This window comes from Parasteatoda tepidariorum, chromosome 2 (assembly GCF_982258835.1).
Source record: "Parasteatoda tepidariorum strain Cologne lab strain chromosome 2, Ptep-v5.0, whole genome shotgun sequence".
NCBI classification, from domain to species: Eukaryota; Metazoa; Arthropoda; class Arachnida; order Araneae; family Theridiidae; genus Parasteatoda; species Parasteatoda tepidariorum.
Genome location: NC_141756.1, coordinates 20,306,260 through 20,334,192, shown reverse-complemented (window position 1 = coordinate 20,334,192; position 27,933 = coordinate 20,306,260). Strand labels below are relative to the sequence as shown.

The following is a 27,933-nucleotide window of genomic DNA, read 5'->3' as shown; positions in this document are numbered from 1 at the left end:
AATACATAAAATCTAATCAGAAGAGAAATTTCGTACATAATCTTGAAAATATAATACAAGAATTAAAAACCGAAAACTCACATTAAATTGGTCAAACAGCAATTTTCTGAAACACACTCAATGTAAAAGACACATTTGAAGTAAAAGAAAACAACGCTCTCTATTAAAATGCGCAGTAGAAGAAAAAAATGAAAGGGAAGGTTAAGTATTGCGAAACAGATTAATATAATGCTTAACTGGGGCTGCTCAGTTAAGACTTTAATTTCGCATTGTTTTTCTCAATTGTTTAGAGTTAAAAAAAATTAAACAGAAAAGGTTTTGTTCTATGGCTTCCGGAGCTGGTACCCCCTGAAGATGTCGGCTTCGGTGGCCATATTTTTATTTCCATTGTTTTTCTTTTTTCTTTATTGCTTCAATTATTCCTTCTTTTGAAAATTTCTGCTGCCTTGCGCGTTTCTTTCAAAGAAAGTTCTGTTATTATACTCGTAGAATTAAATATTTTGTATTCTTTTACTTATTTTGCAAGTCACCTCTGTTTTTTTCTAGCAAATTCAAATCTGCAATAAAAAACAGGGGTATAATTTTAAGATTCTGAAGTTGACCCCACACTACCTCCGGGGTAGAGATTGGGAGGACGTTCTGTGCATTTGAATTCCTCATTTTAAATGATTTTGACGAGTGTATTTTTAAATTTTTGAGTCGATGTGTATTTCTTGTGGTATTTTATCATTTCCATATTTTTTTTTGTACCTTGTCTTTACTCAACTACCTTAACACATTTTATTGTTAAATTAACTATTATTTAAACAGTGAAAGAACACGAACAAGCATTGTTGCTTCTTTTTTTCAACCAGAATTCGTTTTTGTTTAAAATGTCAAAATAAGTTGTATCAGTATTCGTATGCTTTAACAATGTAACCATGTATTTTAATAATGATATAGACAATATTTGTTTTTAAATCTTAACGGCTCTTTCATTTAGTCATCGGATTTCTTGATAGTAATCGACAATGAAGTTCGCAAGAAAATTGTAAGTGATTTCCTTTTACTGATAATTTTAATTATGTTAGTTTTTTGTTGTTGTAATTACATGATTTTTCTTCACAGCATACTATTAAAAATATTTGAATGTAATATAAACAACTTCACTCTTTCGATCTTGAGGTCAAGGTATTAGGACTTTGTTCATTTTTGTATTATTCTTAGTATATTATATTATTATTAGTATATTCCTTAATTATATATATATATATTTTTAACTGCGAAATCTAGCGTTCTACTAATAAAGTTGTTCAAAAATAGAGACCCGCTCAATTGATGGCAACATACAAAATAAGTAAAACGGCTTTTATCTACTTGTTATTTTTAAAATATTATTATATGTAGTTTCTTGCATCTAAAAATTGTTATGTAGTACAAATTAAGTCTCTTAATGACTAATTCAGTACTTTTAACTGAAAAGAAAAAAAGCTGTCATTTTGTTTAATTATAGCTTGTGTGTCCAACAATTAGATCAATCGATCATTAGCCGAATGTTATAACATTTAATATTAAAGAAACATGTATAGATCAGTGTATCTAACCCGTCATTGATTTCCTTCGTGCCCAATTCATAGTTATGGAACGTAAATGTCAATATCAGTATATATAACATTTCTGAAAAACTTGCAATTGTATCGCTCAGCTTTGCATTAAACGTATCTTGAATTTATTCATGGCCTTATCCAAACAATGTGGATTTCCTAAACAATTAAGAAATTTAAATTTTTGCAATACAACATCTGCAGTTACATATATAGTTTAACTTTTATACTTACTCGGGAAGTATAAAAGTAAAGACATACGCATTTAATCATTTCCTCATAAAAATGCTTAAAAAGTAATCTAGTGAACTCACCGAATTTCCTGAACCTCCCAACCGGCTCCCCAGTCAAACGACCCAGCTAGGCCACCACCGTGGTGTTAATCTAAAATCCAAAAGATGCATAACTTTTTGCCATGACAACTGGCCCAAAAGTGCACATCCAATTAATTATTTTACAACGAAGTCTAAAACAAAATAGTAGATATCACAAATTAATGCTCCAACAGAACGAGTGTTTTATAATACGACCATCGACCTCATTTATGTTGCCTCAACAACACTGTTTTATAATGGGCTTCATTAAAATTTTCCAAACACTCCGTTGTCTTATAGTGGGCTAAAATCACATATCATAGTAACAATTGCAAATAGTTCCACTAAGTACAGTTGTCTTCGTCATATGGCAGACATTGGATCTGAGGTAATGAAATACTAATTACATAGTAAACAGAGTTTAAAATAATAGAAAAAAAATTTGATATCAGATAAGAAAACAGATCATAAATTGGATAATTAAAAAAAAATTTTAGGATTCCCATGTCAAAATTCATGCTAGTACCAGCAACCGTAACAGGCTCGTTTCTTGCTATACCTTGCTATGTCATCAAGGTATTCAAGCTATTATATACTGCACATTGCTAGCTAGCATCAAATTCTGCATATCGAGTTACCATAGCAATAGCACGATAAGTTATATACAAGTATCTTATCAAAACTTAACTCCGTCCAACCCCCGTCAAGTAGCATCCGGGTACATACAAGTATCTTATGCTAATTTGCTGTTAACGCTTCTTCCAAGGCATGGAGACACATTAACGTGCTATTGTATGCTTTTTAATGCTTGCCACCGTAACATGTTTTGTAAGCAGCCTAGGCGGATATAGCATAACGCTCTATGCGTCAGTATGAATTGCTAATTTGTTGGACACGATTTTCCAAACATGAGTGGATAGGTACTTTAATGAATAATTGCGTCGTGTTAATACTTCTTAATTTAATAAGCTATAAAGACATTTTAAATAGGAACGGCATAATGTGCTAGTAAGAGGTCCTTACGTGCTACAAATAACTTGAATGCGAATATTAGATTTAATGTAATATTAAATTATATTCAATCTAACACTTTTTGTCCATTTCATTACTTAAAGACTGGGACGACTGTTTTGGGAAGGAACACCTTATATTATTAATAAATAAAGATTTATTTGTGAAAGAAAACAGTAAGTTCTTCATGAAATATCCTTTCTCGTCAATGCAGTTTTATACCAGAAAAGTTGGTGTTTTCTTTACTAGAGAGCGCTGCATTTTCTCTTTACCACCTATATTTCAGAGTTATTATCCGCTGTATTTTGAGACTATTTAGCTCAACTTGTTTGGTGCAACAACAGGTGTTTGAGAAGTAATAAAACTTTAAAAATTAGAATTAAATCTAAGCTTTAAAAACACTGATTACCTTATCAACAATACAAATTTCGAAACTTAAATCTAAATAAAAATTTGAAAAATGTACTTTTTCTAGCTATACTCTAACTAAATACTAACTTTTACGCATGTAAGAACACAAGAAAAACAAATATTAATAATTAAGTCAATCAAAGCCAAATCGGCATTTCCAAAAAAGCGAGTTCTTTTTAAATATATTTTTTTATTGGAAGCAAATTTATCTGTTTGGAAATATCCTCTCCACACAATCAGCTGCAGTAACTGAAACTCGTGTAGGTAAGGTGATGTGGATATGGAATCTATAGTTTATTGAAAATTAATTCGAATCACGAACTATAGACTTTTAAAAAAATTTTAAACTATTGAAGTGCAACTTTAAGTTCTTCACGTTTGGTTAGGATGTCATATTATATTGGCTCTGATGTAATCGACAGCTACTAGAATGAACGTCTTAGTCGTTTCAAAGGTATTTATAATTTAATAGCTTTTTTTTTATAAAACTAAATAAGTTTAGTAATTTATAGCTACATGAAATATAAATAAGTTCGGGTACCCGGAACTCGTCGAAAATTTTGATCTTTTGGTGATGCTTCTGTATAATGCATCCGAAAACCGAGCAGAAAAGTATCCTTAGCTGGTTTCGCTCCCTGCTGGCACCGACCACAAAGCTGTCAAAAGAGATCGTGTACACAATATGCGAAAAATTCGCCTAAGCAAAAGTAGAGATGCGATTGTAAACCTGATTGGTGGAATGTATTTACTTGTAAAAATTTCTGCAGTTAGTGTCTCGTTCTCATCTCCGAATTTATTGCTTTTGTGTGTTTTTTTAATTCAGTTTGAATGAACTTTAAATATTCTAAGTGGTCGTACAGAGACTTGGGGTTAGAATGCTTTTGCCATCGGTCTAACAGTGGGACTTTCTCGTGGCTTTCCTCTGCATGCTATGCAAAGACGAGTTTTTAAAAAAGAGTTGTCAAAAACCAGAGGAAATTGGCAATAAGAAAGGCAAGTTAGTCCCAATGCTTGATCTAGAAGTTCACTTGTCTTCGTGGCTGGATTCAAAATCAAAAGACTGCAGAGTTGGACATTGTCAGTAATAAACACAAAAATGGGTGGGTCTTTAACACCTCTCATAATGCGAAATAAAACAATAATGATATCTAAGAACATTTTGCAAGTCAAATCGGGGTTCGTCCTTTTTCGGAAAATTTTAATCTACGATAAAAAAAAAGGACAAAAAAAACAGGGGCTTATTTTTAAGATATTGAAGTTGACTCCACTCAACCACCCCCCCGGGGAGGGAAGAGATTTAAAGGATAAGCTCTGTAATTGAATTCCTCATTTGATACGATATTACGAGTGTATTTTTCGATTTTTGTGTCGATGTATTCTCGCGGTATTTGACCGTTTCCATACCTTTTCGTTTTTTTTTATCTTGTCTTTAATCGACTAACCCAAACCATTTTCATATTAAATTAACTATTAAATAAACAATGTAAAAAAAACAATTATACACATTGTTGCTAACACGACAAAATTTATTCTTACATAAAATATCGAAACAAGCTGTAACATTTTTCGTATGCTTTAACAATGTAAACTTTTATTTTAACAATATGCCATAAGCAATTGTTACTTCGATTGATTAAATGCTTTGTCATTTCTTCTCAAAAAAATTCTTGACTGAAGGCAACATTGAAGTTCGCATGAAAATTGTAAGTAGTATTATTTTAATGATATTTTTATTTATTTTCGTTTTCCTTTTTTGTAAATTAAGCGTCTTTTCTTCACAGCTTATTAATAAAAGTCATTTAATAGAATAAAGAAAACTTAACCTCTTCGGCCTTGGTGTTCCAGTATTAGAACACATTTTTAAATTGCACTATATTCCTTACTTGAAAGATTTTTTCTTTAATTTATTTCGCAGTGCAAATTAAGCCTCTTCATAATCCATTAAGTGCTTTTAGCTGAAAAAAGTTCTCATTTTGCTTAATTATAGACAGTATGTCCTATAATTAGTTCACTTATAAATTAGTTCGATCACGGGCCGAAAGTTATAATATTTCATATTAAAAAAAAACTTATATATAAGGCAATTGATCTAACCAGTCATTGATTTTTATATGCCCAATTCCTAGTTATGGGCTAGTAGGGTCGATATCATTATACATAACATTTCTGAAAAACGTGCAATTCTATCGCTCAGTATTTCATTAAATGTATCCTGCATTTTTGCATGGCTTTAACCAAACAACATTGATTTAAAAAGAAATAAAATTAAATAAGAAATGCAAATTTTTACAATACAGTATTTGCAGTTACTGATATAAATTGACTAGTTTTATACGTACCATGAAAACAGAATTGGAAATAAGTACTTAATAAGTACCTCTTAAAAATGATTAAAAAGTAGTCAAATGAACCCACCAAATTTTTTGACGGAGGGAATCTATGTCCGGTATCCAGGCTAAATGATCCATCCTATCACTTGTGTTCTATCCCCTGAGTCGCTTGATTAAAATAAAAAAAAGCAAAAAAAAAAGGTTTTCACAAATGAAATAGGCTCAAAATTTCAAATCTAATTAATTATCTTACAACAAACTCTTTAGCAAAAAAGTAGGTGTCACAAATTAATGTTCCAGCATAAAAAGAGTGTTTTATAATGGGATCATTTTCATATTTCCCCAACAACTCTGTTGTATAGTGGGCATGATTAAAATTTCCCAAACACTCCATCGTTTTATATTGAATCAAGATCACATATCAATATCATAGTCGATTTAAATGACATGTCACAAATAGTTACACGAAGTACAGTTATCTTCGAAATATGGCAAACATCGGGTAATCAAGTGACCAGGTAATGAAGTTTAAATTGCATAGTAAACAGAGTTTAAAATAATAGAATAAAAATTTGAAATCAGATAACATAACAGATCATAAATTGAGTAATTATTAATAATAATAAAATTTAAGGATTCCCAAGTCAAAAGTGTCGTGCTAGAAATAGCAATAGTAACAACAGGAATGAGCTAGTTTCTGCTATGTATTGTTATGACTACAATCTTACTGCAAGATTATATGCTTCACAATGCTAACCTGCATGAAGTGCTAAAAAGCTAGTCTATATAGCATAAGCATGATAAGCTATATATGAGCATCTTATGCTTATTTTCTGTTTAAGCTTTAACCAAATAGAGAAGTAGACACATTAACGAATTATTATATGCTTGATAAATAAGCTATGAAAATTGTTTTGGTATGAACAGCCAGCATGATGCGCAATAATTTAATTACTGCTATTACAAGAACTAATGAAATATTCAATAACATTACATAAAGTATTATATTCAATAATACATAATATTACATAAAATATTATTATAATCAATGATACATAATATTGCATTCAATACTACATAATATTATATTCAATAATACATAATATTATATTCAATAATACATAATATTATATTCAATAATACATAATATCAAAATCAATAATGTTATTCAGAATATTAAATAATATTCTATCCAACAATTTGACTTTTAAAATTATCCTCCATTTGATTACTTAACAATTGGGACCACTCTTTCAGAGAAGGAGCCCCTCATAGTATTAAGCCAAATTTGAACTGAAAAAAGATTGAGTTTTTTTCTAAATATAGCAACCATATTGCCTTTTTAAACAATCTCTCTATAAGTATCTAAAACAATTGTACGCTTCAAACATATCAGAATAACTCAATATTACTAATATGCTATGAAATGGAGCAGATTTGAACTCAGAAATTATATTATTTATTTTATTGGAAGCAAAATTATTTGCTTGAAAATATCGCCTTTCAAAATAAGCTGCAGACAGCAGCTGGTAGGAAAAAACCACACGAATGAAACATTTTAGATTTTTAAAATAATAAGAAAAAAAAAATAGCAGCCGAGCTTTATGTAACGATGAACTAAACAGATTCTTTAATTTATTTTTGGAATTTTAGCTCCATAGATGAAACCAATTTCGTTTCCATGACAAAATGGGTTAAAGAAAAGGAGCCAGGACGAGGATAATGTCGCAGTCACAAGTAGCAAGTCAACTGTTCAATGGGGAATCCATCGAAGTAGGCGTTTTCAAAACGAAGGGAAAGTTTCTGTCAAGGGAGGATGAGGTGGAGGGTTGAGGTAGAGGTGGTGGATGCTCAGCTCAAACTTTACGTAGCCTCGCGTTGATTGCGGTTGAAGCTCGGTCTGTAACTGTAAGTTACGGTGACTGTAGCACCCGGAGTAGATGTTCGGCTTGTACGCTGCAATGCTGTTGCGTCAGTGGAGGAGGTGGTGAAATCTCTGCTCAAACGTTGCGTAGCCTCGCATAGATCGCGGCTGTTTGGTCAGCCTGTCGATGTCTATGCGAGGCTGCGTAACGCTTGAGTCGAGCATCCACCACCTCTACCACAGGTGTTACAGAATTGTAGCGTACATGCCGATAATTAACTCTGGGCTCAACAAGCCCCTTCACTTACAGTTATAGGCTGAGCTTCAACCGCAGTCGGTACGAGGCTTCACAGGCTGTAGCTTCCAGGGGTGAAACTTGGACTTTTACGTTGCAATGCGGTAGCATCCATGGGGGTGGGGTGTATGCTTAGCTAAACGTTACGTAGTCTCGCATCGATTGCGGTTGAAGCCTGGTCTGTAACTGTAAGTTACGGTGACTGTAGCGCCCGGAGAAGAAGCTCGGCTTGTACGTTGCAACGCTGTTGCGTCTGTGGGGGAGGGGGTGAATGCTAAGCTCAAACGTTGCGTAGCCTCGCATTGATTGCTTGCTGTTTGCTCAGCCTGTTGAAGTCTTTCCGAGGCTACGTAATGCTTGAGTCGAGCATCCACTACCTCTTCCACGGGTGTTACAGAATTGTAACGTACAAGCCGATCATCAACTCCGGGCTCCACAGCCCCCTTCACTTACAGGTTGCAGGCCGAGCTTCAACTGTAGTCGATACGAGGCTACGCTGGCTGTTGCTTCCATAGCTGAAGCTTGGCTTTTACGTTGCAATGCGGTAGCATCCGTAGGGGTGGGGTGTATGCTAAGCTAAACGTTACGTAGTCCCGCATCGATTGCGGTTGAAGCCTGGTCTGTAACTGTAAGTTACGGTGACTGTAGCGCCCGGAGAAGAAGCTCGGCTTGTACGTTGCAACGCTGTTGCGTCTGTGGGGGAGGGGGTGAATGCTAAGCTCAAACGTTGCGTAGCCTCGCATTGATTGCTTGCTGTTTGCTCAGCCTGTTGAAGTCTTTGCGAGGCTACGTAATGCTTGAGTCGAGCATCCACCACCTCTTCCACGGGTGTTACAGAATTGTAACGTACAAGCCGATCATCAACTCCGGGCTCCACAACCCCCTTTACTTACAGGTTGCAGGCCGAGCTTCAACTGTAGTCGATACGAGGCTACGCTGGCTGTTGCTTCCATAGCTGAAGCTTGGCTTTTACGTTGCAATGCGGTAGCATCCGTAGGGGTGGGGTGTATGCTCAGCTAAACGTTATGTAGTTTCGCATCGATTGCGGTTGATGCCTGGTCTGTAACTGTAAGTTACGGTGACTGTAGCTCCCGGAGAAGAAGCTCGGCTTGTACGTTGCAACGCTGTGGGGGAGGGGTGAATGCTAAGCTCAAACGTTGCGTAGCCTCGCATTGATTGCTTGCTGTTTGCTCAGCCTGTTGAAGTCTTTGCGAGGCTACGTAATGCTTGAGTCGAGCATCCACCACCTCTACCACGGGTGTTACAGAATTGTAACGTACAAGCCGATCATCAACTCCGGGCTCCACAGCCCTCTTCACTTACAGTTACAGGCCGAGCTTCAATTGTAGTCGATACGAGGCTACGCTGGCTGTTGCTTCCATAGCTGAAGCTTGGCTTTTACGTTGCAATGCGGTAGCATCCGTAGGGGTGGGGTGTATGCTAAGCTAAACGTTACGTAGTCCCGCATTAATTGCGGTTGAAGCCTGGTCTGTAACTGCAAGTTACTGTGACTGTAGCGCCCGGAGAAGAAGCTCGGCTTGTACGTTGCAACGCTGTTGCGTCTGTGGGGGAGGGGGTGAATGCTAAGCTCAAACGTTGCGTAGCCTCGCATTGATTGCTTGCTGTTTGCTCAGCCTGTTGAAGTCTTTGCGAGGCTACGTAATGCTTGAGTCGAGCATCCACCACCTCTTCCACGGGTGTTACAGAATTGTAACGTACAAGCCGATCATCAACTCCGGGCACCACAGCCCCCTTTACTTACAGGTTGCAGGCCGAGCTTCAACTGTAGTCGATACGAGGCTACGCTGGCTGTTGCTTCCATAGCTGAAGCTTGGCTTTTACGTTGCAATGCGGTAGCATCCGTAGGGGTGGGGTGTATGCTCAGCTAAACGTTATGTAGTTTCGCATCGATTGCGGTTGATGCCTGGTCTGTAACTGTAAGTTACGGTGACTGTAGCGCCCGGAGAAGAAGCTCGGCTTGTACGTTGCAACGCTGTGGGGGAGGGGGTGAATGCTAAGCTCAAACGTTGCGTAGCCTCGCATTGATTGCTTGCTGTTTGCTCAGCCTGTTGAAGTCTTTGCGAGGCTACGTAATGCTTGAGTCGAGCATCCACCACCTCTACCACGGGTGTTACAGAATTGTAACGTACAAGCCGATCATCAACTCCGGGCTCCACAGCCCTCTTCACTTACAGTTACAGGCCGAGCTTCAATTGTAGTCGATACGAGGCTACGCTGGCTGTTGCTTCCATAGCTGAAGCTTGGCTTTTACGTTGCAATGCGGTAGCATCCGTAGGGGTGGGGTGTATGCTAAGCTAAACGTTACGTAGTCCCGCATCAATTGCGGTTGAAGCCTGGTCTGTAACTGCAAGTTACTGTGACTGTAGCGCCCGGAGAAGAAGCTCGGCTTGTACGTTGTAACGCTGTTGCGTCTGTGGGGGAGGGGGTGAATGCTAAGCTCAAACGTTGCGTAGCCTCGCATTGATTGCTTGCTGTTTGCTCAGCCTGTTGAAGTCTTTGCGAGGCTACGTAATGCTTGAGTCGAGCATCCACCACCTCTTCCACGGGTGTTACAGAATTGTAACGTACAAGCCGATCATCAACTCCGGGCTCCACAGCCCCCTTCACTTACAGGTTGCAGGCCGAGCTTCAACTGTAGTCGATACGAGGCTACGCTGGCTGTTGCTTCCATAGCTGAAGCTTGGCTTTTACGTTGCAATGCGGTAGCATCCGTAGGGGTGGGGTGTATGCTAAGCTAAACGTTATGTAGTTTCGCATCGATTGCGGTTGATGCCTGGTCTGTAACTGTAAGTTACGGTGACTGTAGCGCCCGGAGAAGAAGCTCGGCTTGTACGTTGCAACGCTGTGGGGGAGGGGGTGAATGCTAAGCTCAAACGTTGCGTAGCCTCGCATTGATTGCTTGCTGTTTGCTCAGCCTGTTGAAGTCTTTGCGAGGCTACGTAATGCTTGAGTCGAGCATCCACCACCTCTACCACGGGTGTTACAGAATTGTAACGTACAAGCCGATCATCAACTCCGGGCTCCACAGCCCTCTTCACTTACAGTTACAGGCCGAGCTTCAATTGTAGTCGATACGAGGCTACGCTGGCTGTTGCTTCCATAGCTGAAGCTTGGCTTTTACGTTGCAATGCGGTAGCATCCGTAGGGGTGGGGTGTATGCTAAGCTAAACGTTACGTAGTCCCGCATCAATTGCGGTTGAAGCCTGGTCTGTAACTGTAAGTTACGGTGACTGTAGCGCCCGGAGAAGAAGCTCGGCTTGTACGTTGCAACGCTGTTGCGTCTGTGGGGGAGGGGGTGAATGCTAAGCTCAAACGTTGCGTAGCCTCGCATTGATTGCTTGCTGTTTGCTCAGCCTGTTGAAGTCTTTCCGAGGCTACGTAATGCTTGAGTCGAGCATCCACTACCTCTTCCACGGGTGTTACAGAATTGTAACGTACAAGCCGATCATCAACTCCGGGCTCCACAGCCCCCTTCACTTACAGGTTGCAGGCCGAGCTTCAACTGTAGTCGATACGAGGCTACGCTGGCTGTTGCTTCCATAGCTGAAGCTTGGCTTTTACGTTGCAATGCGGTAGCATCCGTAGGGGTGGGGTGTATGCTAAGCTAAACGTTACGTAGTCCCGCATCGATTGCGGTTGAAGCCTGGTCTGTAACTGTAAGTTACGGTGACTGTAGCGCCCGGAGAAGAAGCTCGGCTTGTACGTTGCAACGCTGTTGCGTCTGTGGGGGAGGGGGTGAATGCTAAGCTCAAACGTTGCGTAGCCTCGCATTGATTGCTTGCTGTTTGCTCAGCCTGTTGAAGTCTTTGCGAGGCTACGTAATGCTTGAGTCGAGCATCCACTACCTCTTCCACGGGTGTTACAGAATTGTAACGTACAAGCCGATCATCAACTCCGGGCTCCACAGCCCCCTTCACTTACAGTTACAGACCGAGCTTCAACTGTAGTCGATACGAGGCTACGCAGGCTGTTGCTTCCATAGCTGAAGCTTGGCTTTTACGTTGCAATGCTGTAGCATCCATGGGGGGGTGTATGCTCAGCTAAACGTTATGTAGTTTCGCATCGATTGCGGTTGATGCCTGGTCTGTAACTGTAAGTTACGGTGACTGTAGCGCCCGGAGAAGAAGCTCGGCTTGTACGTTGCAACGCTGTGGGGGAGGGGTGAATGCTAAGCTCAAACGTTGCGTAGCCTCGCATTGATTGCTTGCTGTTTGCTCAGCCTGTTGAAGTCTTTGCGAGGCTACGTAATGCTTGAGTCGAGCATCCACCACCTCTACCACGGGTGTTACAGAATTGTAACGTACAAGCCGATCATCAACTCCGGGCTCCACAGCCCCCTTCACTTACAGTTACAGGCCGAGCTTCAATTGTAGTCGATACGAGGCTACGCTGGCTGTTGCTTCCATAGCTGAAGCTTGGCTTTTACGTTGCAATGCGGTAGCATCCGTAGGGGTGGGGTGTATGCTAAGCTAAACGTTACGTAGTCCCGCATTAATTGCGGTTGAAGCCTGGTCTGTAACTGCAAGTTACTGTGACTGTAGCGCCCGGAGAAGAAGCTCGGCTTGTACGTTGCAACGCTGTTGCGTCTGTGGGGGAGGGGGTGAATGCTAAGCTCAAACGTTGCGTAGCCTCGCATTGATTGCTTGCTGTTTGCTCAGCCTGTTGAAGTCTTTGCGAGGCTACGTAATGCTTGAGTCGAGCATCCACCACCTCTTCCACGGGTGTTACAGAATTGTAACGTACAAGCCGATCATCAACTCCGGGCTCCACAGCCCCCTTAACTTACAGGTTGCAGGCCGAGCTTCAACTGTAGTCGATACGAGGCTACGCTGGCTGTTGCTTCCATAGCTGAAGCTTGGCTTTTACGTTGCAATGCGGTAGCATCCGTAGGGGTGGGGTGTATGCTCAGCTAAACGTTATGTAGTTTCGCATCGATTGCGGTTGATGCCTGGTCTGTAACTGTAAGTTACGGTGACTGTAGCGCCCGGAGAAGAAGCTCGGCTTGTACGTTGCAACGCTGTGGGGGAGGGGGTGAATGCTAAGCTCAAACGTTGCGTAGCCTCGCATTGATTGCTTGCTGTTTGCTCAGCCTGTTGAAGTCTTTGCGAGGCTACGTAATGCTTGAGTCGAGCATCCACCACCTCTACCACGGGTGTTACAGAATTGTAACGTACAAGCCGATCATCAACTCCGGGCTCCACAGCCCTCTTCACTTACAGTTACAGGCCGAGCTTCAATTGTAGTCGATACGAGGCTACGCTGGCTGTTGCTTCCATAGCTGAAGCTTGGCTTTTACGTTGCAATGCGGTAGCATCCGTAGGGGTGGGGTGTATGCTAAGCTAAACGTTACGTAGTCCCGCATCAATTGCGGTTGAAGCCTGGTCTGTAACTGCAAGTTACTGTGACTGTAGCGCCCGGAGAAGAAGCTCGGCTTGTACGTTGCAACGCTGTTGCGTCTGTGGGGGAGGGGGTGAATGCTAAGCTCAAACGTTGCGTAGCCTCGCATTGATTGCTTGCTGTTTGCTCAGCCTGTTGAAGTCTTTGCGAGGCTACGTAATGCTTGAGTCGAGCATCCACCACCTCTTCCACGGGTGTTACAGAATTGTAACGTACAAGCCGATCATCAACTCCGGGCTCCACAGCCCCCTTTACTTACAGGTTGCAGGCCGAGCTTCAACTGTAGTCGATACGAGGCTACGCTGGCTGTTGCTTCCATAGCTGAAGCTTGGCTTTTACGTTGCAATGCGGTAGCATCCGTAGGGGTGGGGTGTATGCTCAGCTAAACGTTATGTAGTTTCGCATCGATTGCGGTTGATGCCTGGTCTGTAACTGTAAGTTACGGTGACTGTAGCGCCCGGAGAAGAAGCTCGGCTTGTACGTTGCAACGCTGTGGGGGAGGGGGTGAATGCTAAGCTCAAACGTTGCGTAGCCTCGCATTGATTGCTTGCTGTTTGCTCAGCCTGTTGAAGTCTTTGCGAGGCTACGTAATGCTTGAGTCGAGCATCCACCACCTCTACCACGGGTGTTACAGAATTGTAACGTACAAGCCGATCATCAACTCCGGGCTCCACAGCCCTCTTCACTTACAGTTACAGGCCGAGCTTCAATTGTAGTCGATACGAGGTTACGCTGGCTGTTGCTTCCATAGCTGAAGCTTGGCTTTTACGTTGCAATGCGGTAGCATCCGTAGGGGTGGGGTGTATGCTAAGCTAAACGTTACGTAGTCCCGCATCAATTGCGGTTGAAGCCTGGTCTGTAACTGCAAGTTACTGTGACTGTAGCGCCCGGAGAAGAAGCTCGGCTTGTACGTTGTAACGCTGTTGCGTCTGTGGGGGAGGGGGTGAATGCTAAGCTCAAACGTTGCGTAGCCTCGCATTGATTGCTTGCTGTTTGCTCAGCCTGTTGAAGTCTTTGCGAGGCTACGTAATGCTTGAGTCGAGCATCCACCACCTCTTCCACGGGTGTTACAGAATTGTAACGTACAAGCCGATCATCAACTCCGGGCTCCACAGCCCCCTTTACTTACAGGTTGCAGGCCGAGCTTCAACTGTAGTCGATACGAGGCTACGCTGGCTGTTGCTTCCATAGCTGAAGCTTGGCTTTTACGTTGCAATGCGGTAGCATCCGTAGGGGTGGGGTGTATGCTCAGCTAAACGTTATGTAGTTTCGCATCGATTGCGGTTGATGCCTGGTCTGTAACTGTAAGTTACGGTGACTGTAGCGCCCGGAGAAGAAGCTCGGCTTGTACGTTGCAACGCTGTGGGGGAGGGGGTGAATGCTAAGCTCAAACGTTGCGTAGCCTCGCATTGATTGCTTGCTGTTTGCTCAGCCTGTTGAAGTCTTTGCGAGGCTACGTAATGCTTGAGTCGAGCATCCACCACCTCTACCACGGGTGTTACAGAATTGTAACGTACAAGCCGATCATCAACTCCGGGCTCCACAGCCCTCTTCACTTACAGTTACAGGCCGAGCTTCAATTGTAGTCGATACGAGGTTACGCTGGCTGTTGCTTCCATAGCTGAAGCTTGGCTTTTACGTTGCAATGCGGTAGCATCCGTAGGGGTGGGGTGTATGCTAAGCTAAACGTTACGTAGTCCCGCATCAATTGCGGTTGAAGCCTGGTCTGTAACTGCAAGTTACTGTGACTGTAGCGCCCGGAGAAGAAGCTCGGCTTGTACGTTGTAACGCTGTTGCGTCTGTGGGGGAGGGGGTGAATGCTAAGCTCAAACGTTGCGTAGCCTCGCATTGATTGCTTGCTGTTTGCTCAGCCTGTTGAAGTCTTTGCGAGGCTACGTAATGCTTGAGTCGAGCATCCACCACCTCTTCCACGGGTGTTACAGAATTGTAACGTACAAGCCGATCATCACCTCCGGGCTCCACAGCCCCCTTCACTTACAGGTTGCAGGCCGAGCTTCAACTGTAGTCGATACGAGGCTACGCTGGCTGTTGCTTCCATAGCTGAAGCTTGGCTTTTACGTTGCAATGCGGTAGCATCCGTAGGGGTGGGGTGTATGCTAAGCTAAACGTTATGTAGTTTCGCATCGATTGCGGTTGATGCCTGGTCTGTAACTGTAAGTTACGGTGACTGTAGCGCCCGGAGAAGAAGCTCGGCTTGTACGTTGCAACGCTGTGGGGGAGGGGGTGAATGCTAAGCTCAAACGTTGCGTAGCCTCGCATTGATTGCTTGCTGTTTGCTCAGCCTGTTGAAGTCTTTGCGAGGCTACGTAATGCTTGAGTCGAGCATCCACCACCTCTACCACGGGTGTTACAGAATTGTAACGTACAAGCCGATCATCAACTCCGGGCTCCACAGCCCTCTTCACTTACAGTTACAGGCCGAGCTTCAATTGTAGTCGATACGAGGCTACGCTGGCTGTTGCTTCCATAGCTGAAGCTTGGCTTTTACGTTGCAATGCGGTAGCATCCGTAGGGGTGGGGTGTATGCTAAGCTAAACGTTACGTAGTCCCGCATCAATTGCGGTTGAAGCCTGGTCTGTAACTGCAAGTTACTGTGACTGTAGCGCCCGGAGAAGAAGCTCGGCTTGTACGTTGCAACGCTGTTGCGTCTGTGGGGGAGGGGATGAATGCTAAGCTCAAACGTTGCGTAGCCTCGCATTGATTGCTTGCTGTTTGCTCAGCCTGTTGAAGTCTTTGCGAGGCTACGTAATGCTTGAGTCGAGCATCCACCACCTCTTCCACGGGTGTTACAGAATTGTAACGTACAAGCCGATCATCAACTCCGGGCTCCACAGCCCCCTTCACTTACAGGTTGCAGGCCGAGCTTCAACTGTAGTCGATACGAGGCTACGCTGGCTGTTGCTTCCATAGCTGAAGCTTGGCTTTTACGTTGCAATGCGGTAGCATCCGTAGGGGTGGGGTGTATGCTAAGCTAAACGTTACGTAGTCCCGCATCGATTGCGGTTGAAGCATGGTCTGTAACTGTAAGTTACGGTGACTGTAGCGCCCGGAGAAGAAGCTCGGCTTGTACGCTGCAACGCTGTTGCGTCTGTAGGGGAGGGGGTGAATGCTAAGCTCAAACGTTGCGTAGCCTCGCATTGATTGCTTGCTGTTTGCTCAGCCTGTTGAAGTCTTCCTCAGCCTGTTGCTTGCTGTTTGCTCAGCCTGTTGAAGTCCCTCTTCACTTACAGTTACAGGCCGAGCTTCAACTGTAGTCGATACGAGGCTACACAGGCTGTTGCTTCCATAGCTGAAGCTTGGATTGTACGTTGCAACGCTGTTGCGTCTGTGGGGGAGGGGGTGAATGCTCGGCTGAAACGTTACGTAACCTCGCATCGATTGTGGTTTAAGCTAAGTTACGGTGGCTGTAGCTCCCGGAGTTGATAAATGTGAGGCTACGTAAAGTTTGAGCTGGTATCCACAGCGAAGTCTGTTGAGCAAATGCTTCCTGAAGAGTTTAAAGTTTTACAAGTGCCCAGTACCCAAGTGAATTATGAAACCCAAGTGTTGGATATAACTCAAGGGAATGACGAACCTTCATGTGACGAACCTCAAGGGGATGAGGAACTTCAAGTGTTGAATGAAGTCCAAGTGACTTGTGATGAAACAGAAGTGTTGGATATGCCTCAAGTGTTGGTTGAATCAGAAGTGTTGAATATGCCTCAAGTGTTGGTTGAATCAATAGTCTTTGATATGCCTCAAGTGTTGGTTGAATCTCAAGAGCCCCCAGGCGTGTGTTTTAACGTGGAATTTTCACTCATTGCACCAATGGAGGATCAAGAATGGGATATATCTGATACTTTTTAAGCAATTTTTCGGAATCTTTGAAGGCATTGGATTTACGAGTAGTTGTGAAACACTGTAGGAAAAGACAGTATCCATTTAATCCAGAAACACCATTGGATTTATCAGCAAAAAACAAACAATTAAACAAAGGAAACGCATATGTAAATAGTGTATAGTATTGATGGTATTTTATTGTATTGTAAATTTGAATGTATTATATTATAATATAAGTAAATAAAACCCTCTGGGGTATATTTTTTTCACAACTGTTTGTTATTCTTTAAGATTTCATTTTTTGTGACATGGCCAAACAGAATGTCATAACACTTTGTGGACAATCAGAATGTCGCACGCCTTAACACTTCTTCCTTTTTCGCGTACAAAAAGGGATTCAGAGCCAATCCATTTCATATTCCCCATGAGGAGTTTTTTATTAAAATCTACTGAGATTTTTTTTCCTTTCAAGATCGCAGAAATACAATAGCGATAGCTGTGTGAAACATAAGGTTTATTTTATAACCGTCGTTGAACAGCAGACCCAATTTTATTGGCTTATGATCATATATGGCAACGTTACTTTTAAACAGTAACGAGTAAAAGTACAAGTATTTTTAAAAAAAGTAATGAGTAAAAAGTTCTTATTTTAAAAAGTAACGAGTAAAGAGTACAAGCAAAAGTACAAGTACTAAACAAAAAAAAGTAACGATTTAAAAGTGCATTTCTAGGAAATCGAAGATTCAAAGTAACCTATAATTTTATTGAATATTATTCTTATGCTCTTTAATGTTTTTGCAAAATTGTTGTTATTTATTTAATTATTTTTAATTTTGAAAGTTGTGGACATTAATTTATTCTTAAATTTGGACGAATATTATAATATAATTTTATAATATAATTTTATAATATAATCGTATAGTATAATTTTAAAATCAAATATAATTTTAATATCAAATTTTTTTGGATTTGCATGAAAAAGAAATTTTAACTATTGATTTTAATTTTTAGTTTATTATTTTTATTTATTCAAATTACCATTGACTTAAAATTGTTTTACTCTACAGAAACGCGTTTTAAAAGCACAAACATAAACAAAGCAAACACGGGGTTTCATATAGCTTTGTGATCTTTGAGCTAGTAAAAAATAATTGCATCTGCAGTATAAGTTGAAACAGAACAGTCTACAATTTTATTTGTAACAATGGCTAATACTGAAGTCATGCGAGAAAATCATTTTCCGAACATTTCTGCCTAACGGAATAATTAAAATTTGTAAACGAATTTTAGTATCAGCGGCTAAATTAATACCTTCGAGTTTTCAAGAGTTAAAATAGTAATTATAATAGTTTTCAATAGCACAAATAGTTCTGAAGTTCTTAGAGATTTGACTGGGCTTTGTTTGACAAGGTCGGGCATAAACATAATTTTAGCAAAAAATGTACTATTTAAAAACGTATTTAGTAAAAAATGCATTAAGACAAAAATGTATTATTAGTGAATTCAAACGAAAATTGAAAAACGTAATATCAAAATCCAACATTTTTTATTTAAAATGTATTAAATAAATGCATAAAACTCGAAAATGAATGAAAATGACTTGCTAATTAATATTTTTATTCATTTTGCAAAATAATTGCATTTCGAAAGTGGTGTCACTGAGTCTGCTGCGAGAATTTCTCAGAACGTGCTTAGCCACGTTGAATAAGCGCTCCACGGGAGCACTAGAAGGTACTGTAGTATTATATTTCACATGTAAGTTTTTTGCGATTGGATATCGATTCAAAATTGATATGCTTTCCGTTTCGACATTTGAGCTCATGTATGCCATAAATTCTTCAGTCGCTGGTGATTGGCATGATGTTTTCAGCTTTAGAAAATTTAAATTCCCTGGGGTTTTTTTTTTCTGTTACGTTATTAGTTATAGCAGGGTGTTCAGCTTGGACAATTCTTTCCAATTTTTTTTGTAGCCTCCTCCCTAGCTTATTCTTCCGACCAATTAAATTTGATGCAAGGTACCAGACCTGCAACAAACAATAAATCGTACTGCGATCTCACATCGCGAAACCTTTCGCAGTTCAAAAGAGCCGTCTTTTCCCTTTCAGGAATGACAATTTTTAAAGGTCAAGGTATTTGAACACGAAGTTAGCTGTGAATGCATATATATTGCGCATTAATTTTAAAAGTTAAAAAAACATAAGCATTTTTTAAAAAAATATTTATTTTTTGTTTTTTTCTTATTTTTAGAAAGCTTACCGAGTTTTAGAAAAAAGTAACGATTTCATTCGGCATTTCCGTTACAAATACTTGCACTTAAAAGAGTACCGTATATATATATATATGTATATATATATATATATATATATATATATATATATATATATATATATATATATATATATATATATATATATATATATATATATATATATATATATATATATATATATATATATATATATATATATATATATATATATATATATATATATATATATATATATATATATATATATATATATATATATATATATATATTTCTGGATCTCTAATTGCAAGTAAATATATTTTTTAGTCACAGAAAAAACAGTCTAACAGTAACTAAAAAAAAATCTGATAGATTATTGGAAGATTAATTGTACTACTAAAATATAAAATACAGAAGAAAGTAGCTTGAATTTTTTTCATTCATATTCAAAAATTTATATATAATAGATTTTGTAAGTCAAAGAAATTTCAATTATTAATAACTGTTTCTCTTAGATCTAAATGACAGCAAATAAGTATAAATTTGAAAAAAAAAAAAAAAATTGGAAGTGAGCCATGTTTTGAAGATTTTTACCTTTAACGCCGAGAGAAACCGGTGTCCTATGCTGTATTTCCTATCTTTAAATTATTAAAATGCTAAATATAATATTTTTCTCTTATTTTGACTAATTAATTCAAAATAATAAAATAAAAAGTATGGAAAATAGGTTTAAGAAAATTCTACATCAAAGTATTAAATTTGGCACATAGAGAAGGGGTGCAAAAACTGAATTTGTTTCAATAACATCTGTTAATTACTTATTATAATTACTTGATGATTTTTCAAAATTGTTGGCAGTTTAAGTAAATATTTATTCAAAACAACATACCTTATATTTAAATGTCTTAACTCCTTAAGCACTGATTTATTTCGAAAAGAATAAAACAACGTTATATTACATATGAATCTTCAGTTGACTCAATTGAGAAATAAATAAAAAAAATTATAAAGTTAGCTAATATAAGAAAATAATTAATCTTACTATTTTAAGATTTTTCAATAGAACTTTTTAAAAACGAAGGAAAAGATTTTCGAAGATTGTTTTAGTCTCCTGAGACCCAGCGTCCAATATTATATTTGACAACATTTGGTACAATCTCATCAGTTGAAAAATAATTTTTCTTTAAAAAAAATATGTTGGTAAGTCCTTACAAAGCAACTGTCCTTGTAAAAATATATTTGGATTAAACCTCATCGGATAATATATTTGGATTAAACCTCTTTTTAATTTATATTAAAAATTATAGTAAGGTAAGAATTTCGATTCAAGTTACCTTTTGGACAATTTTATGTCATCTCAACATTTAAGTCTAGTAGATTTTGTTTCAAATGTGAAGAAATACTCTGTAAAAATACCCTATAATATGCAAAAAAACGCTAAAAATAAAAATTTATCATTTTTATATGCAGCGTTTGTGTGATTTTATGCAATAATTTAAAATAATTAAGAAAAGAATCAATAAAATTTAAAAAATAAATTTTTTATAGCATTTATAAGATGAATTTTTTCTAAGATAAATATTTCTGAAGGGCAAAAAATCGCATTTTCTGTCATTATTTAAAGCTCGGTTCTCATTATATTAAACAAACAAGGCTTAGACATTAATTTCGCTTTTTAATAACAATATTAACACTAATTTTATTTTGAAATTTCATTTCGTATATATTTTGTATGTTTAAGTTTTAAAATATATGTAGTATATTTTACGGATACTTTGAATTCTTTTTTTTTATATTTAATCAGTAATTACACTTTTTTGGAAAAATTAGTAAGCGATATCTACTTAATTCAAAAATAAAAACTGATCGGAAAAAAAATTATATTCACAAAAGTCTACTTAATCACTTGTTATACCAAATAAAATGCGCAGCTCACTCATTTGATTTGTCGTTTCAAATACAAAATTAATACACCTACATAGGCATCTCTACCGAACATTTTTAATTCTGTTGTTGTTGTTTCTAATGCCACTTGCCATACGGGCAAGCATGCTTGGTGAAAACAAGCAAATTTAGAGCAGAGTGTGCGTTTATTGTTTTTTCAGTGGCGCCATCCTATGGCCAAGAATTCGTCTTCGGCCACACACACGTCGGAGCCCGTTTTATAAGGCGGACCCATTCATACATCCATTCAATCATCCACAGATCTCCAATCCAGTACCCCCAGAGGTATCGATTTGTTATGGGAACATGGAGGACTTTACGACTCGACAGATTGAGCGAGCATCAGTCACCATTTACTACACGGGGAGTCATCGACCGGCGGGGTTCGAACCCACGAACTCTCGGACATGCCCAGTGCCCTACCGGCCAGGCTATCCCGGCCATTTTTAATTTTAAAATCAGTGAGTCATCTGCTGGATATCTTGCAGTTGTAACCTGAACCACGTGTACCTTCAACCAGTTTAATTATTTGTACCATCCATTGAAGCAATTTTGCATTTAGTGTAGACAGTACAGTCGAAACATGCAACAAAAAATATCACCTGCTGTGCTGGTGACAATTGCAGATTTTCCAAGCAACTGGTACAGAGAAGGGGTAAAAGGAGCAACGACCCAGACATCCAGTCAAAGGTGGCATCCCTCAAACAACTAAGTACGCTAAGATTTTATAAGTGTTATTTTTATTAGAAATTAAAATTTTTTATTAGTTAAATACTTGGTATAAGTAAAGTATTTATGAAGAAGAAAATGTTATTTACACACAAATTAAAAGGGCGCATTTTTAAGTCTATAAAATTTTAATATTTTTTACGTATGAGTAAGCTTAAGATTATTTTGTGAAAGGTCACACATTCTTAGAAAAGAAAAAAATCCACACACATTTACATATTTATAATATAATCTACTCAAAAAAAAAAAATATTTAAATATATTTTATATTTTTTATGAAAAAATTTAAATCTTTATTTTAAATTTTTTAATAAAAATAAGAATTAAATTAATATTAAAAATTTAAAAACTATAAATTTAATTAAAATATTTCTATTTAAAACATATAATTTTTGAATACATATAAATTCCGCTGTATATGTTTTTTTGTTTCCTTCAGAATTATTACCTTCCTCTTTTCAGTGGCATTTAATCGGACAGTTTGTCCCAGACATCCACATCTGCCAGCAACTGCAATTATGTTTTAAGGAAATCTTTTGGAGTTTTGAGGTTTAGTTACTGAGTAATTTTTTTCAACCAGTTTTATTGGAAAATGAAATCTTATAGTACTTACATTTAAAAACAGAGATAAGTAGACATTGAAATGTCATTCTCCTTAAAATAAAATACCAATTTTTTAAAAATAATTATTATTTTTAATAGTTCTGACAAAATCATGAAAGCGTATGTTTTATTGTACCAGTCTCTGTCTTGTTCCTGGGACCGATGAAAGGTTATATGCAACAGGCAGGTCAAGTTAGGGCAAATATATTTCCCCGTTGGCAATGTCTCTCATAATACATTGGTGTGCTGCAAAAATTAAGGACGAAATGGAAACTGGCATAATAACAAAACAGCAAGTTACAACGCGGAGAAAGGTCATTGTAAAGACCAATCATGGTAAGAAAAAGTAGAAAATTTGCATATATGCACCATGACGTACAGGGAGGTGTGTCGTAAGGAAATAAAACGAGCTGTCGGTGGAAGTTCAGCATTTATGTGAATGATATTGCACAGTGTACATAAATTTAAACGAAGTGAGTTTGTTGTCACGATATTATACTGCCAACAGACAGCACAGAAGACGACATCTGGATGAGTTTATGCGAGGTCAAATGATTGGGAAGTAGGAAGAAGGTCGAAGTGTGACCAGTATGGCTGCGGAATTTAGGATCGCCCATAGAATCGTTTCACGAGCTTGGAACACATTTCGGAGGACAGGAACGGCTGTCCAAAGGTTTAGTAGAGATCGTCCTGGTACAACCACGGCAGTAGACAACCGGTATATAGCCTAACTGGCTAGAAGGAACAGACGGCTGACAACAGGACAAATCGCTAGGCACACACAGCAAAGTATTGTACGATCGATATCGCGTTTTACCGAGGCAGGATACTGAACAAGGTTGGTCTATTTGAACGACGGCCAGTACGGTGCGTTCCATTAACGCCAGTTCACCGGAGACGCCGTTTAATGTGGTGCCAGGAACACAACAACTGGGCAACAAAATAGAGTAGATTACTCTGTACGGATAATAGCAGATTTAGTTTGACCATTGATTCTGGACGCATACACATCACATCTAGACAAAACAAGGAGCACGCAATAACCCCGCTATGATCGTCGAAATAGACCGATTTGGAGGAAGCGGAGTTCTTGTATGGGGCGTTATCATGCTAAGTACCGTACTGATCTCAACATCTCCCAAGATGGCTCAATCACTAGTGCCCGCCATTGTACCGATATTCTTCTTCCTCATTTGCGTTTTTTTATAGGTGCTGTGGGTTCTGAGTTCATCTTCATGGACGATAATGCTACACCTCATGGTACCGTGGCTGTTACAGAACTGTTGAAGAGTAAAGATATTGTTCGCATGGAATGTCTGGTGAGGTCGCCGGATTTAAATCTGATTGAACACGTGTGGGACACTCTAGGACAGTGTTTCTTAACCTTTTTGGTATAATGGACCCTTTTTGAAATTTTTTAAGAAGTCACAGATCACCCCCTGTAAAAAAAAATTATTGCAAAAACCATCAATTATTTTTACTTTACTTTATTTTCAATTGAAATAAAATTCAAAGGCTACTAAGTGTTTTTAAAAATGTTAGACTTTCATTTGGTTTGCGAATGTTCTTTTCCTCATATTGTGGAGGATTGCTGGCATATCTAAGAAAAGAGCAAAGGGACGGCTCATAAAAAATGAGGGGTTGATAGAGGATTATAAAAATAGCAAATCGGACGTAATCAGGGAGCTGCCCCTGATGGTGCAAACTGAAAGCCGGTTGGTGGAGAATGTTAAAAATATGGCAGGGATATTAGAGGGTCCGCACTGAATTTGGGGTATCTCAATCACCTAGTTTCAAATATGTATGTATTTTCACCTATTAGAAAAAAAAGATCAATGTTATTGACGATTAGATTATTAATCCAATCGTCTTAAAAGTAGTCGGCGTACCCCCAAAATATGACCCATGGACCCCTAAGGGGTCCATGAACCACAGGTTAAGAAACCCTGCTCTAGGAGGAAGCTTTGCCAGCACGCCTCCAGCTGCCAGCCACAATTCCGCCGCCGCTGGAAGCCACAACAGGAATGAGCAGCAATTCTTCAAAAGCTTCTTCACAACCTGGTCTTCAGCATGGGCAGACGATGTCAATCCTGCATAGCAGTCAAGTCAGAGATGATCTTATCCCTTACTAAAGGCTGGAATTTCCTTGCCAATCCCGAGTGACATTGACACGTTGTCGTTTTTACAATTGTGTTTTAAGCCTATATCTCAAGTTCCTTATTGTTTCCATGGATTACATTTCTTTTACAAGTTGTTTATTTTACCATATTCTTACATTCTGGGGATCCTATGGTTTTGAGGATTTGTGACTATGAGGAATTTTATGAATTTTCGAAACTGACGATTCAAACATACATTCGAAAAACCACTTCGTCTTTAATTTTTGCCCTCCAGTGTATGTAGAAATTTCATTTCATTTTAAATTTAATAGTTTTTCAGGATAAACAATTAGTTTTTTAAATACGCACTGGAGTATTTGTTTGGTATATCGTTTATGATTAAGAGCCATTACTTTGAAAACCTGACAAAAACCTGAAATTTTGATAGTTGTATCTTTTTTTTTTATTTATTTATTTATTTATTTTTTTGATTGGCTTGATTTTTTAGATTGTGAAAAAATAAATATTGTGCAAGTTTGAACTCCTGAAAAATTTTTCCTTACTTATAGAAATTTCAAAGATCATGGTCATTTCTTTAAAAGTGAAATATAAGTATGTTTTAATAGGGTTATCTGAAAAAAACAACAACCCGAAGTTTCGTTTTACAATATTATAAGTATATCGTTGCTTAGTTATGAGTATGCCCTCATTTTCATGGGGCTCATGTTTGTTGTTTTTCAGATTTATGCTCGGTCTAAATCGGTGAAGATTTCTATTTTTAGCGTTTGTCTGTCCTGAAAATATCTTGCTTAAACAGCAACACGACGCCCGGTGGCTGAGTAGTAGCTCTTCGCGCTCCCGTGTCACAGGTCCTGGGTTCGATCCTTAAGCCGGGCAAGGTTGACTCAGCCTTTCATCCCTTCAGTGGGTCAATAAATGAGTACCAAGCATGCTTGGGAACTAAACACTGGGAGTTTCGCTTTCGGCTGACCACCTAACTGGAACATCTGTTCCTGCACCCCAGAGCCCAAGGTCAAGAAAACTGAGATGGGCACAGTATGCCTTAGCCCTCTATGGGCTGTCGCGCCACTGAGTTTAGTTTAAACAGCAGGAACCCAATAATTTCTTTACTGAATATTAAAGTTCACTATTAGGATAAGCTCTGTGACCCAGCACTCTCCTGACATATAGATGTTTTCAATACACAAAATCATTCAAACTTTCAAAAAATGCAAAATCTACATTTTTTTTTTCGTTGGCTTGTCTCATAACAGCTTCGTCGCTCAAAAAAACTAACTGTACCATCTTGTAGTTAAATGTATCTGTTGTTGTTGTTGTTCATCTACGTCGCACTTGAGCTGCACAATGGGCTATTGGCGACGGTCTGGGAAACATCCCCGAGGATGATCCGAAGACATGCCATCACAATTTTGATCCTCTGCAGAGGGGATGGCACCCCCGCTTCGGTAGCCCAACGACCTGCACGCGAAGTCGAGCACTTTACGGTAGAACAGTTTAACGAGGACCAATACCGCACACCCTCGGTCGCAACGCAGACTGATCCAAGTGGTCACCCACCCGCACTCTGACCGTAGCCAGTGATGCTTGACTTCGGTGATCTGCTGGGAATCGTGTCTTAACGATCAGTACACTGCGGGACTAAATGTATCTATTGCATATAAGTGCTATGTTAGAAATTACATTCCTCCTCCTTTGTAGACAGTAACGATGGATCTTCTCTTTCAAAATAAGCTAATATTATGACATTTTATAAGTACCCCCTCTGTAATTAGAAGATATAATTACAGGAGAAACACAGGGGCGTTTGTTTGCTCTTACATTTAACCTCCTAGTCACTGTTTTTGTTGTCAGTCATTTCTCTAAGATATAGTGTGTTTTTTAATGGATTGTTCTGTGGCTATGAAAAAAATTATCCCATCATACTATAAAAATTTTAATGTGTTATTTAACCTTTTCTGAAATGCACACACAGTGTGAAAGGATATGAGCAGAATATAAACAGGGTGAAAGAATATAAACTTCTTTCAAGTAAATTTCATAGATGCAGACTCTAAGACTCATTTGATTAAACTACTTAATTAAATACTTACTTTATCACAAGCTTACTTGATTAAATAATGTTATATATAACAAAATGTATATATCTGTGCAACTTCTTAAAAATGTAATTAGCAAATTGTATGTGAATATTTTAAAAGGTTAAGCTTTTTATGCAAGAAGATATTTAGATTAGTAGTATACTGCGAGATCTAAGGGACAGAAGTGATGTCATCATAGAACGTCAAATGTTGCTTATTTCTGCCCGGATGGAACCCGAAAATATGTCGTACACTGGAAGTCAACTTACTTCTGCCGTCTGAGTTTTAGTTCTGGTTTATTAATATATTTTGAGGATAGCAACGTTAATTAATTTAATATTAGTTTTGGGTGGTGTCAACACTTATTAATATTTTTTTTTTTTTACGGGGGCAATACTTATTAGTTTCATTATTCTTGAGGGAATTTGTGACGTCATCTGGTTTCAACGAAAAAACCTATTACGCAATAAATTTGTTAAGTTTATAATTAATCTATGATTTACTTAATGTAGTACGTAATTTTTACGTAATTAATTATTTAATGATTTCATTAATCCATTTCACAATTACGCAAAAGAGAAATGATTAAAATTCAGCAATGTTCGCATTGTTAGTTGTAAAGCTGGCAGACATCTTTAGTTTCGCTATAAATCAAGAGCTCTAATGCGTATTATAGATATTTAAGAAATATAAATCTTATTTTTTATGAAAAAAATTATTATCTAATTAAAAAACTAATACATTATATATCTATAGTGTTTATTTAATCAGAATTTTATTAAAGTAAATATATTAATAAATTTTTTCCCTCTTTAAACTTACAGTTTTATAATCATTAATAAATTAATTATCATAATAAAATATAAATGTACTTATTTTTTTAATCTCATGAAAAAAAAATATTTAAATTAATTTTATTTTCTATTAGAAAGAATAACCTGCATAACTTTTTAAATTACAAAATGAATTATTTTATATCGAAGAGACATATAATAGGAATTTTTCCGCTACAAATACTTCATTTTATTATTTGATATTATAAAATTGATCATAGCATTCTTTATTTTCAACTTAGGAGTTGAATTCAAAAACGTCTACAGACTTTCATGGTTCCGTTATAATTGCGTTCTCCTCACAGAGGTGGT

The 27,933-nt window shown here is 38.3% G+C and overlaps 1 long non-coding RNA gene across 1 annotated transcript in view; it reads right to left on the bottom strand.

The window, feature by feature from the left end:
* The window catches only part of LOC139424947 (uncharacterized), a 71,332-nt gene that overhangs the window by 19,193 nt on the left and 24,206 nt on the right, over nucleotides 1–27,933 (bottom strand). The window lies entirely within an intron of this gene.